The sequence below is a fragment of the Cervus canadensis genome, chromosome 4 (assembly GCF_019320065.1).
Source record: "Cervus canadensis isolate Bull #8, Minnesota chromosome 4, ASM1932006v1, whole genome shotgun sequence".
NCBI classification, from domain to species: Eukaryota; Metazoa; Chordata; class Mammalia; order Artiodactyla; family Cervidae; genus Cervus; species Cervus canadensis.
Genome location: NC_057389.1, coordinates 22,902,566 through 22,922,128, shown reverse-complemented (window position 1 = coordinate 22,922,128; position 19,563 = coordinate 22,902,566).

The following is a 19,563-nucleotide window of genomic DNA, read 5'->3' as shown; positions in this document are numbered from 1 at the left end:
CAACAGGGAAGATCAGATCAACAGGCTTAATAGAAGGATGAACTAAGATATCTATTACGATTATTTCTGTAATCTGGTTAGTTAATAAGCAGAGACAGCTTTAAAATTGAAAAAGAAGTCATAGAGTGGCTGCATGAATACAAAAATATGATCCATATATATGCTGCCCACTAGACTCACTTCAGATCTAAAAATACACACAGACGGAAAGTGGTGGATGGAAAAGGTATTCCATCCAAATGGAAAGGAAAGGACAGCCAGGGTAGCAATGCTTACGTTAGAAAAAATGACTTTAACACAAAGACTGTAATAAAGAAGGATGTTACCTAATGATCAATGCAAGAAGATAACATAAAACTGTAAATATATATCCATGCAACATAAGAGCACCTAAATACATAAAGCAAATGTTAACAGACACAAAGGGAGAAACTGACAGCAACATAATCATAGTAAGGGACTTTAACACCCATTTAAATCAATGGACACATCATCTGAACAGAAAATCAATAAGGAAACACTGGCCTCAAATAACACATTGGAACAAATAGATTTTATACACATTTATAGACCATTCTATCAACAAGCACTACAGCACACATTCACTTCACATGCACATGGAATATTCTCCAGGATAGATTACATGTTAGACAACAAAACAAGTCTCACTAAATATAAGAAAATGGAAATTATCTTTTCTTCCATCCAAGTACTAACCAGGCCCAACCCTGCTTAGCTTCCGAGACCAGATGAGATAAGGGGCATTCAGGGTGGTATGGCCAGAGACTATCTTTTCTGATCACAGGTCTAAGAGACTTGAAATCAACTACAAGAAAAAACAATGCAAAAAACAAAAACACATGGAGCTAAACACTATGCTACTAAACAACAAATGGATTACTGAAGAGACTAAAAAGAAATTTAAAAATACCTGGGGACAAATGAAAATAAAAGCACAAAGATCTAAAATCCATGGAAGCTGCAAAAGCAATTCCAAGAGGGAAGCTTATAACAATACAAGCCTACCTTAGGAAACAAAAGAAACTTCAAATAAACAAACTAACTTCACACCTTAAGGAACCAGAAAAAGAAAAACAAACAAAAACCAAAGTTAGAAAATACAGAAGAAATCTAAGTATCCATTAATAGATGAATGGATAAAGAAGGTGTAGAATATGGAATGAAATGGGATATTACTCAGCCATTAAAAAGAATGAAAATTGGTCATTTACAGCAACATGAATGGACTTGGAAGGTATTACACTAGGTGAAATAAGTCAGAGAGAGAAAGACAAATATTAAATGATTTTTATGTAGAATCAAATTCTCATTTTTGTGTAGAATCTAAAAAAAACACAACAAACTAGTAAATATAACAAACAAGACTCAGGCTTACAAACATAGAGATCAAAAAGTCCTGAACTTCATTGAACTGTAATTTATATACAGTAAATGCATTCATTTTAAGTGAAGAGTTCAGTGAGTTTTGATAAACATGTGCACCCATGTAAGCACCACAATCAAGATACAGAACATTTCTGATATCCCTCAAAAATTTCCTTGTGTTCTTCCCTAGTTTGTCTGTCCCCTCCTACCTAGATGCACCAGTGATCTTTTTATCACTATAAATTAAATTTTTTAGGTTAATATAAATGAATCAAAGGTTTATATTCTTTTGTATCTAAAGTCTTTCATTCAGCATAATGTTTTTGATATTTATTCAGTTGTTGAATTTACCAGACAGTCACTCTTTGTTACTGCTAAAGAGTATCCTATTGCATAGGTATCATTATTTATTCATTTACCTGGGAATGGACAGTGGGTTGTTCTAACCAGGTGCTATGGAAACTGTGTACAAGCTTCTGTGGCCTTGTCTTTGAAGTAAAAGGTTGACTCAAGAGTAACTGGGAAATATGAATAGGTAGCAACAAAGAATAGCTGCTGGGCTGGGGAACAAATTAGAATATAAATCTGTCACACATCAGAATCATGGAAACCACACTTCCCTGAGAGATATAGACAAAGAATTAACACACATTCCTGTTGTTTTAACAGGAAGCAGAACCACACCAGATGAAAACTGCTGATCTCAAGAACGTAATAGACCCCAGACCAGTTGAAACCAGAAGGTTGATGATGCTGATTCCCAATTATTATTATTACTTTACCAGCAACCAATCAGAACAATGTCCAAAACTGGTCACATCCTGCTCCTTGGACCATTACTATCATACTATCATGTCCTACCAGCTTCACGACATGGGCACACAGTCTTGAGGGCATTAGCCTCCCGTGGCCCCCTGTGCTTGGCAAAGCAATAAAATCTAGTCCTTTTCTGCTTTATCAAAAACTGTCTCCAAGGTTCAATTTGGTGCCGATAACACTATAGAGGCCACGTTTTGGCAACACTATCATGAATAAATCTATGAAACTTCATAAACAAATCTTTGTGTGGACTTGCTTAAATGGGTGAATGCCTAAGGATGGAATTGCTGGGTCAGATGGTAAATGGATATTCAGCTTTATAAGAAACTACCCAAGCGTTTCCTACAGTGATCATACCATTGTAGATTCCCACCAACAATGTATGAGAATTCTTATTCTATATTCTTGCTTATACTTAGTATTGATATGATTAGTTTAAAATTATTTTACCTATTCTAATGGGCTTGTGCCATATATCTCACCATAGTTTTAATTTGCATTTTACTAATGATTGAGAGCATCTTTCTATTCCCTCATTTGCTATCTATTAATTTTTTAATAAAATTTCTGTTAAAATATTTGCATAATTTTAACTAGATTTAACTATATTGCTTATGTTATTATTGAATTTAAGAATTCTTTTTATATTCTGGATATAGTCCTTAATCTGATATACTTATCAGATATATTTTCTGTTTGTGGTTAGTATTTTATTTTTCACTGGTGTCTATCATCGAGTAGAAATTTAAATGTTTGATAATGTCTAATGTATCTTTTTTTGGTCTCTTATGGTTTGCACCTTTTTGTCCTAAGAAATTCTCAACAACATTTAAGTTGCAAAGATTTTGTCCCTATGTTTTCTTTCAGAAGTTGCATCATTATTTAGAGTTCATATTTAGTACTACAGTCCATTTCAAACTATTGCTGTATATCACATGAGATGAGAATCAAGATTCATTTTCCTCTATATAGCTGTCCAGTCATTCCAACATTATTTGTTGAAAAAATGATCCTTTCCTCCTTGAATTCCTTTCATGCCTTGTAGAAAATTAACTTAGGTTATATAATGTGGGTCAATTTTTGTACTCTATCTTGTTCCCTTGATTTGTCTATCCTTATTTGAAATATTACATTGTACTGATTACTGTAGCTTTATACTAAGTCTTGAAACCAGATAGTATAAGTTCTTCTGAAAAACATTGTTCTTTTAAAAAATATCTTCTGGCTATCTTTGCATTTCAGTATGAATTTTATATGAGTCTGTCAATTTTTAACAAAAACCTGGGGTGAGGGGTTCTGATTGGACTAAATCTATAGGTCAATGCTAATCAATGGGACACAATGTTTCTTAGTTCATTCAGGTTACTAAAAAACAAACAAACAAACAAAAAAAACCCACCACAGACCGAATGTCTTATAAACAGCAGATATATATTTCTCACAGTTCTGGAGGCTGGAAGTCTAAGGTTAAGGCGCCTGCATTTTCAGGTTCTGTGTTTGGTGAGGGCCTGCATCTGGTGCACTGGGAAGACCCAGAGGAATCGGGTGGAGAGGGAGGTGGGAGCGGGGATCGGGATGGGGAATACGTGTAAATCCATGGCTGATTCATATCAATGTATGACAAAACCCACTGAAATGTTGTGAAGTAATTAGCCTCCAACTAATAAAAAAAAAAAAAAAAAGTAGTATTCTAGGGCTTTCCTGGTAGACCAGTGGTTAAAAACAATAAATGCTGGAGAGGGTGTGGAGAAAAGGGAACCCTCTTCCACTGTTGATGAGAATGCAAACTAGTACAGCCACTATAGAGAACAGTGTGGAGATTCCTTAAAAAGCTGGAATTATGACCCAGAAATCCCACTGCTGGGTATACACACCAAGAAAACCAGAATTGAAAGAGACACATGTACCCCAACATTCATGGCAGCACTGTTTACAATAGCCAGGACATGGAAGCAACCTAGATGTCTATTGGCAGACGAATGGATAAGGAAGTGGTGGTACATATACACAATGGAATATTACTCAGCTATAAAAAAGAACACATTTGAGTCAGTTCTAATGAGGTAGATGAAACTAGAGCCTATTATACAGAGTGAAGTAAATCATAAAGAGAAACACCAATACAGTATATTAACACATATATATGGAATTTAGAAAGACGGTAACGACGACCCCATAGGCAAGACAGCAAGAGACACAGATGTAAAGAACAGACTTTTGCACTCTGTGGGAAAAGGCGAGGGTGGGATGATTTGAGAGGATAGCATTGAAACGTGTATATTACCATATGTAAAATAGATGACCAGTGCAAGTTTGATGCATGAAGCAAGGCACTCAAAGCCAGTGTTCTGGGACAAACCAAGAGGGATGGGGTGGGGAGGGCAGTGGGAGGGGGGTTTGGGATGAGGGGACATATGTGCACCTGTGGCTGATTCACATCAATGTATAGCAAAACCACCATAATACTGTAAATTAATTAGTCTCCAATTAAAATAAATAAATTAACTTCAAAGAAAACCCAAAAAGAAGCAAAAAAAGAACCTGTCTTGCAATGCAGAGGACACTGGTTCTATCCCTGGTCTGGGAAAATCCCACATGCCACAGGGCAACTAAGCCTGTGTACCACAACTACTGAGCCCATGGGCTGCAATCACTGAAACCCCCACTCTCTCCAGCCTGGACGCCACAACAAGAGCAGGCATCGCGATGGGAAGCCTCTGCTCCACAACTAGAGAGCAGCCTCTGCTCGATGCAACTAGAGAAAGCCTGCACACAGCAACGAAGACCCAGCGCAGCCAAAGTAAATAAGCAAATATATAACCTTTTTTTTTTTTTTTAAAAAAAAAGGAGTATTCTAGCTGTAACTTCATATGGCAGAACAGACAAGGAAGCTATGTCAGGTGACTTTTATAAGGTCTCCAATCCCACTCATAAGGGCAGAGCCCTCATGACCTAATCAATTTGAAAAGCACCACTTTTTAACACCAACACATCAGGGTGAATTGGGTGGGGGGGACACAAACGTTCAAATCATAGTACCATCCAAGTCAAAATATGAGGCACATTCATAATTTAAATTTTTCTGGTAGCAACATCAAAAAAGTAAAAAATAAACCTGATTGGGCATATGGCTCTAGACCACTCCAGACTAAGAAACTTTCATCTATTTAACTCAAAAAGCAAAAGGAGATCCTGACAGTCTATAATTAGATCCTACTAACAAGCCCTCGGGTCCAGCTTAAGTCACCAATTTTTATTGGGACAATCACTGTGGCCCCAGGGATGGGGCAGTATGTTGGGGTCAGTATGAGTCAGGGTTCCACCCAGTTTTTAGCTAGGGAAGTAGTATAATAAAAGCAGTTCCCACTAGAATCGCATGGATGGATTAGGGAAGGAAAAACTCTACAAAGAAAGGGCTATTTCTATTAGGATAATGTAGTGCGGGGCCCTTTCATGGATCACAGCCTTGCCGAGGAGAAGGGACCTGCATAACTCAGTGAAGTTACAGGCCATGTCCTGCCGGGCCATCCCAGACAGACAGGTCATAACTAAGAATTCTGACAAAACGTCGTCTACTGGAGGACCAAATGGCAAACCACGTCAGTATTCTTGCTGTGAGAATCCCATGAACAGTACAAAAGGGCAAAAAGATATGACACTGGAAGATAAGTCCCCCCAGGTCAGAAGGTGTCCAATATGCTTCTGGGGAAGAGCAAAGGTCAGTTAGTAATAGCTCCAGAAAGGACGAAGTATCTGGGCCAAAGTGGAAATGATGCTTAGTTGTGGATGTGGCTGGTGATGAAAGGAGAGTCCGATGATGTAAAGAACAATATTGCACAGGAACCTGGGATGTTAGGTCATGAATCAAGGTAAACTTGGAGAAGGAAATGGCAACCCACTCCAGTACTCTTGCCTGGAAAATCCCATGGACGGAGGAGCCTGGCAGGCTACAATCCATGGGGTCGTGAAGAGTCGGACACGACTGAGTGACTTCACTTTCACGTACTGGAGAAGGAAATGGTGATCCACTCCAGTATTCTTGCCTGGAGAATCCCAGGGACGGTGGAGCCTGGTGGGCTGCCATCTATGGGGTCGCATAGAGTCGGACACGACTGAAGTGACTTAGCAGCAGCAGCAACAAGGTAAACTGGACATAGTCAAGCAGGAGATGGCAAGGGTGACTATCCATTGACATCTTAGGAATCAGTGAACTAAAATGGATTGGAAGGAACAAATTCAATTCAGATGATGATTATATCTACTACTGTGGGCAAGAATCCCTTAGAAGAAATGGAGCAGCCTCCATAGTCAACAAAAGAGTCTGAAAAACAGTACTTGGGTGCAATCTGAAGAATGACAGAATGACCTCTGTTGGTTTCCAAGGCAAGTCATTCAATATCAGAGTAATCCAAGTCCATGCCCCAGCCACTAATGCTGAAGAAGCTAAAGTTGAATGGTTCTATGAAGACCTACCTCACCTTCTAGAACTAACACCAAAAAGATGTCCTTTTCATCATAGGGGACTGGAATGCTAAAGTAGGAAGTCAGGAGATACCTGAAATAATAGCAAGTTTGGGCTTTGGAATTAAAATGAAGCAGCACAAAGTCTAACAGAGTTTTGTCAAGAGAATACTGGTCATAGCAAACACCCACTTCCAACAACATAAGAGATGACCCTACACATGGACATCACCAAATGGTCAATACTGAAATCAGATTGATTATATTCTTTGCAACCTAAGATGGAGAAGCTCTATACCACAGGCAAAAATAAGACCTGGAGCTGATGTTGGATCAGATCATGAACTCCTTATTGCAAAATTTAGGCTTAAATTGAAGAAAGTAGGGAAAACCACTAGGCCATTCAGGTATGACCTAAATAAAATCCTTTATGTTTATACAGTGGAGGTGACTAATAGAGTCAAGGGGTTATATCTGGTACAAAGAGTGCCTGAAAAACTATGGACAGAGGTTCATATGGACAGAGGTTCATAACACTGTATAGGAGGCAGTGAACAAAACCATCCCAAAGGAAAAGAAACGGAAGAAAGCAAAGTGGTTATCTGAGGTTTTACAAATAGCTGAGGAAAGAAGGAAAGTGAAAAGCAAGGGAGAAAGGGAAAGATATACCCAACTGAATTCAGAGTTCCAAAGAACATCACTTTGCTGACAAAGGTCTCTCTAGTCAAATAATGGTTTTTCCTGTAGTCAAATATGGATTTGCAAGTTGGACCATAAAGAAGGCTGAGTACTGAAGAGTTGATGCTTTCAAATTGTGGTGCAGGAGAAGACTCTTGAGAGTCTCTTGGGTTGCAAGGAGGTCAAACCAGTCAATCCTAAAGGCAATGAACTCTGAAGAGTCATTGGCAGGACGGATGCTGAAGCTCCAATACTTTGGCCACCTGCTGTGAAGATCTGACTGATTGGAAAAGATCCTGATGATGGGAAATACTGAAGTTAAAAGAAGAAGAGAGTAGTAGAGGATGAGATGGTTAGATAGCATCACTGACTCAATGGACATGAATTTGAGCAAATCCTGGGAGATAGTGAAGGACAGGGAAGCCTGGGGTGCTACATACAGTCCAAGAGGTCGCAAAGAGTTGGACTTGACTTAGCAACTGAGCAACAACGACAAATGCAGGGCAGGTTATTAGTTTAACAAGACAGCTGCTATCTACCACCTCACACAAGCACTTCTATAAACTGAGATCTTGGGGGGTTCCTCTTTTAAATAAGGGAAGTTTTCAGAGTAAGGAATTGGTGATATTAAGGGTTATACACTTCCCCTCTAGACTTGGATATATGACTTCCTCAACTATGCAAGATGTGGAATTCGAAGCACTTTTCAATTTCTAAGGCCAAGCTATTCCCACAGAGGCTGAATGGTTCAGTTCTTAAATACTCAAGCCAAAACTACTTAAATAGCAACAATAATATTTCAGATACACACATGAACCATTAAGTACTCCTAAGCTACCCATTTCTAGAAAGAATTCTCAATTTGATGTAAAGAATTTGCATTTAAAAAAATGCCACACAAGACCTTATAGTGTTACAACAGGATTTAGTTCTCCAGAGAAACTCGTATCACCCAAAGAATGCCAAGCTCCAGGTCAAAGAATATATGACTTTGAAGACTGAACTCTCCATTTTAAATTCCTCTTTAATTCATGCTAGATTACACTACAATACAAGAGAAGAGACAGGCTACCTATGTTGTCAAACTTAATGGCAAAAGATACATAGAATTGGCTAATTAAATAATAAGTGGATTCTGACTTATATTGAGGTGAATGTCAGAATTCATCAGTGCGACTCGACAGGGGTGATAAATCCTGTTCTCTAGAGTTGATATTTTTCAATACCCTTGTGCATCCTAAGGCATTTCAAATAGACTGAGAGGGCTGGAGTAGCAGCAGGGTGATTTCACTGATACTTTTAGGGTGGCCACTCTAATTAGCACATATCTGAGCTCTTTAAGGAGCTTAAACTGAATTCATGCAAAGTGAAAAAAGATGGTGATGATAACAGTATATGTAATCTTAGAATTATTAGAACAGTAATATATAGAATATTACAGTTGCTTCATATACAATGAGATGCTCATGGAAGCCAGAGTCGGGTAAGAGAACAAAATAGTTATATTGAGAGAGTTTCCAAAAATGAGGAATCTGGAGACAAACTATCTTCAGGGCTTACAATTCACTGCCAAAAACAAAGAACTAAATTTCAATTAGTCAAAGAAAACACTTCACAGTAAGTCATTGATTTGGAATCTAAACTGTGCAAGGAAGTGAATATACAGAGATATTTTATATTTAGGGAGTTCAGATCATTCTTTTGGTTCTCCTTCTCCTCCCTCTATATTTTCCTTCTGTCACCAGCTCTACTTTCATCCAGATCCCACAGTCTGAATCTGTTGTGGCAGACCACATGCTAGCCTGGAGGAAATGTTACAAGCTCATGTATTCTTCATTCAAAAATGTAGAAATTTAAGATAAGAGAAGAAGAAACACCATGTTATTAGTGTTGGAACCCCTCCACTCACATAGCCATAGGCTTTATGAAATCACAGTGACAAACTAGTGAAGACTAACTAGTCTGATTTACAGAATCCAAGGAAACCTACTGATGTATACAATGGAATCGTGGTAAATATGATGTAGCACATCATGCTGAGCTCTCAGAAGTCTCACAAAACTTTATATTTTCTCTTTTACCACTGAATTTTCACTTTGCTACATTGTTTAGCTTTCTTTTCATCATTAGCAAGAATGGAGGAAGAAGTCAGCAAGGAAGAACTTCAATAGGGTTGATTATCTTTAGTAATCCCATTTGCTGAAGACATGCAGATGATGACCTCAGACAATTCCAGCTAATCAACAATTAAATGCTGAAGGACCCCAGTAGCTAGGGTCCAGGGATATTATTCAGGTCATATGTGTTTTCCCTATTATCCAAAACTAATAAATAATTTGAAGATCAAGAATATATTGGTACTCAATGGCAGATGCATTCAATCATAAAGAATATAGGTTGTTAATGAGAATGCAGGATGTTTTCTCATTAAGACCAGTGGCAACTTTACTCTGTAAAGAGCAAAGGACTGAGGGCATTATGTAGCATGTGAGAATGGAGAGAAATATAGGTCAGGGTAATAAGGGAATGTGAGCTATCCACTCTAAGATCTCTGTGGCCTGGGCACACAAGATTGTTTACTTCAATTCAATCTGTACAGCTCAATTTTTAAAGTCTTTCCAACAATTCTACCAAGGGCTAAGACCTAGATATTTTGTTCTATTACTCAATATTTGTTGAACTCTATCTTGGAGATAATAAATTAATATACTTTAATTTTCCCAAGTTATTGAGGAGCAATAAAATGCAGCAGAAATCAATATAATTTTCCTATCAATTTTATCAAGAGGAGAAGTGGCAGTGGAAGCAACAACCTTTGTTGGGTGTTAGGGGCTGAGGTTGAAGAGAAGCATGTGACTCAGCTCCTTACTGGGTTTATGGTTAATTTGTAAATATCCTTTGTAAAAGGAATTGAGTAAATTAGACACAAAATTATTAGTATTTATTGATACTTATAAATGGTACTTTTTACTTTTTAAACTTTTAATTCTCTGGTGCTCTTAAATACTTTTCAGCACTTAGAATTACATATCTAAATATGCCTTTGAAAAATAAAACAAGCTTTTGTATACAGTAGCTCAAGCCAGCTTCTTTAAGGACTCAAATTTTGTTAATATTAGAGTTTAATTATTGAAAAGCAACTAAGAAGCCTTTCACCTTTTAAAACCCACATTTATTATAAGTTTAAGCCATTAGCATACTAATTCTTATCAACTACTTAAAAGAGGAAATAGAAGGCAAAATGGAAGAAGCAATTTCTATATCTTTAAGTAACACATTCATTATTCTAGGCATGGGATGCTGATATAGTTACTATTATACCTATGTAGAAATCCAATTTAAAGATATGCTAAGCACCAGTACATTTAAAAGTTTTGTAAGATATATTCAATATGGAAAGTAGTCTACAAAAATCAGATGTATAATATTATCTTGATTTTGGTGGGCTGTACATACATACTCATGAAGAGATATACATGGAAATGTAAAGTCACCGGTAGGCTTACAGATGACTATTATAAATTCTTTATAATTTTATTTATTTTCCAAAATTCCCACAATAAACAACTATTATAAGTCACTGAGGATAAAATTGTTCATGCATTAAAAGCTCATGTGGGCTGATTAGCTGACACACGATTCAGGAAAATTGTGGGTGGAAACTGAACTCTGAGCAGCAGGCACAATGCTCATTTTGAAACGTGGCATGAGCAGGACATGGGAATTTTCAGCCATAGTTGCACTTTCAAATCATAATATATAATTTCATAGTGTCATAAACAAAGAACAACAGTATATAGATGTATAGAGAAATATTAAGAATCTGCCAGCAAGAAATTCAATAGGAAATAAAAGTAGTATATTTTAAAGCTATTAAGTATATGTAACTGATAGTGTCTTCTCATTTTAAAATTTAGAATCATATTAATTTGAGCATCATATAACTATATAAGCAAAATTTCCTACTTATTTCTTGTCATGAGTTACTAGTGTAATTACAGAATAGTTTTATTTCTCTTCTTGGTCAAAAGATGAACATCCTAAGAAAAAAATAAGTATTTAAAACTCTAAGATCAACAAAGTACAAAGAACGCATGTACTACTATCTGTAGCAAATTCCTAAATTGCCACTTACTCATTTGTCTTCAGCTGGTGAAAAACTGCGCTACGTGAGTGGTGACAAATGAATGGCTTCTGAAACTACTGTAAGCAAAACGGTGAAACTGCTGAGGGTTTAACACGTATTTGCAAGCATGATTTGAGATAATTTGAAACTTATTGCTCCTAAGAAATATATGAGTTATGAGAAATATGTCTTTTATAGTTTGATGTGGTTGGTTGATCAATAAAATATTGTAGGTTGAGAGAGAGAAGGAACATTAACTTACTGTTCGTAATTTCAAAACCTGGAGAAAAATGCTTTCAGAGAAAAATATCCTTTGCAATAGAATTTCCAGGCATGTGTGGGGAAAGTTTCTTCAACATTTATTTCTGAGACTGGCTGGGGAGCCTGGCTGCAGGTGGATATCCCTGTGGGGCAAGTCACAGCCTAGTCCTTGGGTGCGTTTGAGGGTCTACACTTGCTGAGAAGTATAGCCATCCCCAGAGGGCATGACAGGTCAAAGAAGAGACCGTGGGGAGAAAGGAAAACTTTCAGTATTTTATTACATTTCATGGTACATTTTTCCTGTATTTTGAGTAAAGGATCCCACATTTTCATTTTGCTTTTGGCCCCACAAATTATGTAACTGATCCTGGTGTCAGGAAACACAACACAAGAGATCTATAATTTATGATTGTGAACACAACGTAATCAAATTTCCTCTTATTTGGGACCATGATTTTAGCCTGATTACTCAGACAATGCATTATTTCCAAGTTCATAAACTTGTAACTTCTATTTCCCTTTTCAGGTTAGAGAAAGGCTACTTATAGCAAAGCTTCTGAATAAACAAAAGGTTTACTTGATTTTTTTTATTGTGCAAGATACCTGGTCCAAAGTGTGATCTGTAGTTTCCTACAAATTAAAGCTGTATAAAAGGCTCAAAGGAGATTCTTTAATCATAAAAATGGAGGAACTACATTTAAAACAGTAAAGATCATGAAAATTAATAACAAATACCACTTTAAATGGTGAGAACCTAAAAATTAACATTAGTGATAATATACATCATAATTATAATTCAACTTGTTTTCAGGGTTGTAGAGAATGGAGTAAAGCAGAAAAGTGAGTCAGAATAGAGATCCTAGTATATATGCATGTGTTAAGTCGCTTTCGTCTAGTTGGACTCCTTGCAACCCTATGGACAGTAGCTGGCCAGGCTCCTGTGTCCATGGAATTCTCCAGGCAAGACCACTGCAGTGGATTGCCAATTCCTACTCCAGGGAATCTTCCCAACCCAGGGATCAAATCCGCTTCTCTTATTTGTCCTGCATTGGCAGGAGGGTTGTTTACTAGTATATGTGGCACTTGAATATATCAAAATGCTTTATCGATTGGTTGGGAGAAGAGTACATCTTAAATAAGTGGCGGCATAGGTTATCTATGTGGAAGAAAACAGAATCATCCTTTAACTTTTGCAAAAAGCAGAACGAAATTCCAGGTGGAATTAAAACGTGAATGTGAGAACAATATAAATTTTAAAAGAAAACTTAGAGTACATGCTGAGGCACTAGAGGTAACATTTTAATCAAGATAAACCATTAGAGAAAAGTAATACACACTTAACCATTTTAAATATCTTAAAATAGAAAGATATGAAACCCAAAGTAAATAGGAGAGAAAATATTCTTTAAAATTTCAAATTAAAGATTTGTCTACAATATACAAAAGACTCATAAGTTATTAACAAAATAATTAAAAATGGAAAAACAAAGGCTATTGGAGGCAGTTCATCAAAACATAAATTCAAATTTTCTAATAAACAGATGGCCAACTACTTTTATGAAAGGAAATGCAAAATAATGTAAAAATAGGTCATTATTTTATATATCTTTGGCATAATTTACAAGAGCTGATAGCTATTGGTGACAGGGGTTCACGGGGAAAAGTATTCTATCTGAGAGTAGAAATATAAATTACTTTGAGGAACACTCTATCAATATATATCAAAATTGAGAAGAGCCCTTGTCCTTTGACCCTTAAATCCCATCCCTATGCCATGGGGGAAAACTCACTACACATGCAAGGAGATATACACAGTGACTCAAATATATACAAAATATATAATAAACAGTGACCCAAAAAGTACATAAAAGAAATCTCTATCAATATAAGAATGGATGAATAAGTTCTGAGCATCTTTATTATGAAATGCTATGTAGCTATTATAAATACCGAGGAAGGCCTACAGCAGTTGCTGTGGATGTTTTCTGTGATGTATATAGAATAGCAGATGCAGAAAAAAGTATATCTATCACCCTCTTAACATATATATGTACATACACAGATCATATATATGATCATATGGCACTTGTTTATTGAGAAGGAAATTTTAAAAAATTACAGTCCTTTCTCTTGCCACTTATATTCAACATAGCTTTGGAAGCCATGACAATCAGAGAAGAAAAAGAAATAGAAAGAATACAAACTAGAAAATAACTGTCACTGTTTGCAGATGTAATGATTCTAAACATAAAATGATCAACCTGGTAATTATGAGACAAGGCTGGGTGCTTTATGAACTATGTATATTATTAACCTTAGAGAGAGAGATTGGTACGGAACTCAGTGGATTTGTGGCACTAATTTATGGCCTTCACATATACAGGCATGGATATGAAGGTGTAGCCTGGGATTCCCATGAATTTAAGGTCATTACATGCTAACTAATTAGAGGTAGCCCTAACCAATCTACCATTGGTATGATCCCAATGGGTCAAAGATTTGTATTCTACTGGTATGACCATTTAGCAGCGTGTGTGTGTGTGTGTGTGTGTGTGTGTGTGTGTGTGTGTATGCGCACACGTGCCTTCAGTAGGGTTGGAGGATGTAATTGACCATATCTAAGCCTTAACAACTTTCATAAGCTTTAAATGATAGTAATTGGGCTATTAGCCTATTGAATTCTGAGATCTCTATGATGAGAAAGGCATTGTTCCACAACTGCAAGGCCCTTGACACCTCAAGCATCTCAGGGAGATATCTGTGCTATAATTCAAACTGAATGCTATATTCTCATGCCTGGTAAATCCTTTAATGTAACACATTTGAACCACGTGAAAAATCAGATTTCTGCTTCAAGTGACCCATTCCCTAGTCTTGATGATCTTTTAAAAAAACTGGTGTGGGAGGCTTATGGCTAAAATATTTACTTTTAATTCCACTATACCATTTGTTGGAGAAGGCAATGGCAACCCACTCCAGTACTCTTGCCTGGAAAATCCCATGGATGGAGGAGCCTGGTGGGCTGCAGTCCATGGGGTCGCTAAGAGTCAGACACGACTGAGTGACTTCACTTTCACTTTTCACTTCGTGCATTGGAGAAGGAAACGGCAACCCACTCCAGTGTTCTTGCCTGGAGAATCCCAGGGACGCAGGAGCTTGGTGGGCTGCCGTCTATGGGGTCGCACAGAGTCGGACACGACTGAAGTGACTTAGCAGCAGCAGCAGCATACCATTTGTATTTTGCTTGTTTCACATTATTTCTTGTATTACCAAGTGTATGATTGAGCATCCAATGAAAATGATGACTAGATTTGAAGCAGTTGATCAAATATATAGCTCAATATATGATCAATGATTATAATAGTGTAACTCTAGGTATGAAAAGATGCAACGAGAGGGAATACTTTCTTAGACCATAACTAGAAGACAGGTGTCCAGAGATCTTTGACCATTAAGACCTAGTCCACTAATAGCACACTGAGTGCCTTATCAACAAAAACCTTCTTTAGAACTGGGAACGAGCCTTCCCAGCAACACATGACAAAATGGTCATGAAATGCCCCTGGAAGTATGGTTAGATTTATGACCACAAGGGGGCTGTGTCAACTACAAGCTGGCACTTACCAACAATGAACAAAAGGCGTTTGCCATCTGGCTCTGCGGAGATTGAACCCCATGCTGCTATAGCTGTTGACCTTCAACAACCCCGGGGGGAGTTCATGGTGGAGTGAGGCATTCTGTGCTCCCGGGAATCTGGTGGGACAGGTCCTTAGATAGCTGGATGTTTTTAGGAACAGATTTTATGATCTCAATCCTTGCATCTCCTCATATCTAGAGAAACACTAAATCCCTTCATGGTGATATCAGATCCTCATGATTAACAAGAAGCCTTTTGTAAAATGAGTGCTTCATGGTATTGAAGTCCCCCTTCACAAAAACTTTATATATAGTCTGTCCCCCACTGCCTCTTTGGAGCAGTCTCTCAGAGCTATCTGAGACGCTGCCTCCTGGGCTGCAGTCCTCATTTTGCCCCAGATAAAACTTAACTCACACACATAAAAAACAAATTCCTAAAGATGCTACAAGAAAACTATTAGATTATCAATGTATTTGGTAAACTTGCAGGATACAAAATTAATAAACAGAAACCTGTGCATTTATATACACTAACAAAAGATCTGAAAGAGAAATTAAGGAAGCAATCATATCTACCATCACATCAAAAATAATAAAATGCCTAAGAATAAATTTACCTAAGGAGGTAAGGACCTGTATTCTGAAAACTATAAGACACTGATGAAAGAAATCAAGATAACAAAAACAGATGGAAAGATATATTATGTTTTTGGATTAGAAGAATCAATATTGTCAAAATAACTATCTTACCCAAGGTAATCTACAGATTCAATGCAATCCCTAACTTTTTTTTTTTTTGCAAATCTAGTACAAACAATATCTTAAAATTTGTCTATAAATACAAAAGACCCCTAAACAGCCAATGTAATATTGAGAAAGAAAACAGAGCTGGAGGAATGAAGCTCCCTGACTTCAGACTACACTATAAAGCTATAGTAATCAACAGAAGAAGTCATTAAGATGAAGTGGCAAGAATACATCAGTTCAGTTCAGTCGCTCAGTTGTGTCTGACTCTTTGCGCCCCATAAATTGCAGCACGCCAGGCCTCCCTGTCCATCACCAACTCCTGGAGTTTACTCAAACTCATGTCCATAGAGTTGGTGATGCCATCCAGTCATCTTATCCTCTGTCGTCCCCTTCTCCTCCTGCCCCCAATCCCTCCCAGCATCAGGGTCTTTTCCAGTAAGTCAACTCTTGCATGAGGTGGCCAAAGTATTGGAGTTTCAGCTTCAGCATCAGTCCTTCCAATGAACACCCAGGACTGAGCTCCTTTAAGATGGACTGGTTGGATCTCCTTGCAGTCCAAGGGACTTTCAAGAGTCTTCTCCAACATCTCAGTTCAAAAGCATCAATTTTTCGGTGCTCAGCTTTCTTCACCGCCCAACTCTCACATCCATACATGACCACTGGAAAAACCATAGCCTTGACCAGACGGACCTTTGTTGGCAAAGTACTGTCTCTGCTTTTTAATATGCTATCCAGGTTGGTCATAACTTTCCTTCCAAGGAGTAAGCATCATTTAATTTCATGGCTGCAGTCACCATCTGCAGTGATTTTGGAGTCCAAAAAAATAAAGTATGACATTGTTTTCACTGTTTCCCCATCTATTTGCCATGAAGTGATGGGACCAGATACCATGATCTTAGTTTTCTGAATGTTGAGCTTTAAGCCAACCTTTCTCTCTCCTCTTTCACTTTCAGAATACACAGAACTATACAAAACAGATCTTAATGACCAATATAATCATGATGGTGTGTGATCGTTCTCCTAGAGCCAGACATCCTGGAGTGTGAAGTCAAGTGGGCCTTAGGAAGCATTGCTATGAACAAAACTAGTGGAGGAGATGCAATTCCAGTTGAGCTATTTCATATCCTAAAAGATGATGCTGTTAAAGTGCTGCACTCAATATGCCAGCAAATTTGGAAAACTCAGCAGTGGTCACAGGACTGGAAAAGCTCAGTTTTCATTTCAATCCCAAAGAAGCAATGCCAAAGAATGTTCAAACTACTGCACAATTGCATTCATTTCACATGCTAGTAAAGTAATGCTCAAAATTCTCCAAGCTAGGCTTCAACAGTATGCGAATTGAGAAGTTCCAGATGTTCAAGCTGGATTCAGAAAAGGCAGAGGAACCAGAGATCAAATTGCTGCCATCCATTAGATCATAGAAAAAGCAAGAGAATTCCAGAAATTCTGCTTAGTGACTTCTGTCAATGACTACACTAAAATCTTTGACTGTGTGGACTACACTAAAATCTTTGACTGTGTGGATCACAACAAACTGTGGAAAGTTCTTCAAGAGATGGGAATACCAGACCTTCTCACCTGCCTCCTGAGAAACCTGTATGCAGGTCAAGAAGCAACAGTTAGAACTAGACATGGAACAACAGACTGGTTCCAAATTGGGAAAAGAGTACGTCAAGGCTGTATATTGTCACCTTGCTTATTTAACATCTATGCAGAGTACATCATGTGAAATGCCAAGTTGGCTGAAGCACAAGCTGGAATCAAGATTGCTGGGAGAAATATCAACCTCAGATATACAAATGATACCACCCTTATGGCAGAAAGTGAAGAAGAACTAAAGAGCCTCTTGATGAAAGTGAAAGAGGAGAGTGAAAAGCTGGCTTAAAACTCACCATTCAAAAAACGAAGATCATGGCATCTTGTCCCATCACTTCATGGCAAATAGATGGGGAAACAATGGAAACAGTGGCAGACTTTATTTTCTTGGGTGCCAAAATCACCACAGATGGTGACTGCATCCATGAAATTCAAAGACGTTTGCTTCTTGGAAGAAAAGCTACAACAAACCTAGATTGCATATTAAAAAGCAGAGACATTACTTTGCCAACAAAGGTCCATGTAGTCAAAGCTGTGGTTTTTCCAGTAGTCATATACGGATGTGAGAGTTGGACCATAAAGAAGACTGAGTGCAGAAGAATTGATGCTTTTGAACTGTGGTGTTGGAGAAGACTCTTGAGAGTTCCCTGGACTGCAAGGAGATCAAACCAGTGAATCTTAAACGAAATCAACTGTGAATATTTATTGGAAGGACTGATGCTGAAGCTGAAACTCCAATACTTTGCCCACCTAATGCGAAGGAGTGATTCATTGGAAAATACCCTGATGCTGGGAAAGACTGAAGGCGGGAGGAGAAGGGGACGACAGAGGATGAGATGGTCGGATGTCATCACTGACTCAATGGACATGAGTTTGAGCAAGCTCCAAGAGATGGTGAAGGACAGGGAAGCTTGGCATACTGTAGTCCATGGGGTCTCAAAGAGTTGAACATGACTGAGGTCTGAACAACATCATCAATATAGTCATATATACAGTATGGTACTGGAATACAAACAGACACATGAATCAATGGAATAGGATAAAATAGTCCAGAAATAAACCCATGCATCTCTGGGGAATTAATCTATAACAAAGGAGACAAGAGTACAGAATGGAGAAAGGATAATCTCTTCAATAAGTGGTGCTGGGAAACCTGAACAACTACATGTAAAAAAATTAAATTAGAACATTCTCTAATACCATACCCCAAAATAAACTCAAAATAGATTAAAGACCTAAATGTGAGATCAGACAGTCTAAAAGTCTTAGAGGAAAATATAGGCAGAACACTCTTTGACACAAATCACAGCAGTATCTCCCTGGATCCACTTCAGAGAGAAATGAAAAAAAAAAAAAAAAAAAAAAACAGAAACAAAAATAAATAAATGGGACCTAATTAAACTTAAAAACTTTTGTACGGCAAAGAAAATCATATACAAAATGAAAGGACAACTACAAAATGGGACAACACATTTGCAAAAGATGTATCTGACAAAATATACAATCAGCTCATGCAGCTCAATATCAGAAACTAAAAAATCCAATAAAAATGGAAAGGAGATCTAAACAGACGTTTCTCCAGAGAAGACATACAGATGGCCAAAAAGCACATGAAAAAAATGCTCAGCATCACTGATTATTAGAGATGTGTAAGTCAGAACTGCAATGAGGTATCATCTCCCACAGGTCAGAAAATGGTAATCATCAAAAAGTCTACAAACAATAAATGCTGGAGAGAGGGTGGAGAAAAGGGAATGCTCCTACACTGTTGGTGAAAATGTAAATGGTACAGCCATTATGGAAACCAGTCTTAGAAAACAAACTTATGGTTACCAAAGAGAAATGGTGGGGGG